Raw genomic sequence first — 1,449 nt, forward strand, 5'->3', positions numbered from 1 at the left:
TCAGTTCCGACTCGATGGCACCTGACAACAACAACAACAATGGTTGATGGCTGGAGTCCTGGCATAGCGCTGTAGGATAAGCACTAGACAGCAAGGTCGGTTTGAACCACAAAGTGGCAGTCTGAACTCAACAGCTTCTCCTTAGAAACCCTATACAGGGTAGCTAAAAGTCAGAACCGACTCCAAAGCACTTAACAACAATAACAACACAGCTGATGGTACAAGAAATGGAATTTAAGTAGGTGGTGGCAGGATAAAGCTCAATCCTCAACATGTGGAGACATACATAGAAAAGTGGGTTGTGTGGCTTCATAGGGGCCCACCTAGAAATGTATGCCTATCGTATGAATGCATCCAGGGATGCTGAATGTACTCAGATATGTCTTCTTAAATTGATACACAACAATTTATGTATGTATTGACCACCCACAAAAGGGTATAAGAAAAAATAAAAGAAAAAAAAAAAGGGTATAAGAAGTGACTGCTGGCACTAAACAGAGCTTCCAACATTCTTTTTTACCAACTCTCAGAAAGACTGTATATTAAAGCTTGATATACTGTTGATGTCATAATGAGAGACTTATCTACCACAACAACATTTTGTGGTAGTTCAGTAGGATAATCACCGAACTGCCAACCACAAGGTCAGCAGTTCAAATCTACCAGCCACTCGGTGGGAGAAAGATAAGCCTTTCTGTTCCAGTAAAGAATTACAACCCCAGAAACTCTATGATTTGCAATTGACTAGATGGCTTTTTGGTTTTAATCAAAAGGGAAACACTGGTAGCACAATGTTTGAATCTACCAGAAGCTACGTGGGAGAAAGGTGTCGCAGTCTGCTTCCATAAAGATGTACTGTCTTGGAAATCCTATTTGGAGGTAGTGGGGAGGCAGGCAGTTCACCTTCATCCTGTAAGGTTGTAATGAGTCAGAACTAACTTGACAACAATGGGTAATTATCAAAATAGTTTGGTATTTGTGAAGGTATCCATCCCGAGGGATCTGTGGGGGACGATACACATAATTTGGCAAATGATGAAGGTGGCATTATAAATCAGTGTTGTTAAGTGCTGTTGAGTCAGTTCTGACTCATAGCAACCTTGTATAGGGTCTGAGGAGAAGCTGGTAGGTTTGAACAACAAAACTGTGATTAACAGTACAGTGATTTTCTATCCTAAAGCACCACACCAGGACTCCTTATAAATCACTGTTGTTGTTGTTAAGTGCTGTCTAGTCAATTCCGACCCAATAAATCAGTGTAAGAGAGATAAATTATTTTTTAAAGTTGTGTCAAGAAATCTAGAAGAAATAATCCTATTATCTAGGCAATGGTCTCATGAAGATAAACTGCACAAATATGAAAAATCACACACATATACACATCATTATTTCATGAAAAAGCTCTTTACAATAGTTGAAATACAATTTAAATATCTATTAACAAAGATC

The 1,449-nt window shown here is 38.9% G+C and overlaps 1 protein-coding gene across 1 annotated transcript in view; it reads right to left on the reverse strand.

Moving 5' to 3' along the window:
- POLK (polymerase (DNA directed) kappa) overlaps nucleotides 1-1,449 on the reverse strand; it is a 78,393-nt gene that overhangs the window by 38,439 nt on the left and 38,505 nt on the right. The gene's annotated exons all lie outside the window — the stretch shown is intronic.

The sequence above is a fragment of the Chrysochloris asiatica genome, unplaced genomic scaffold (genome assembly GCF_000296735.1).
Source record: "Chrysochloris asiatica unplaced genomic scaffold, ChrAsi1.0 scaffold00234, whole genome shotgun sequence".
Classification (NCBI taxonomy): domain Eukaryota; kingdom Metazoa; phylum Chordata; class Mammalia; order Afrosoricida; family Chrysochloridae; genus Chrysochloris; species Chrysochloris asiatica.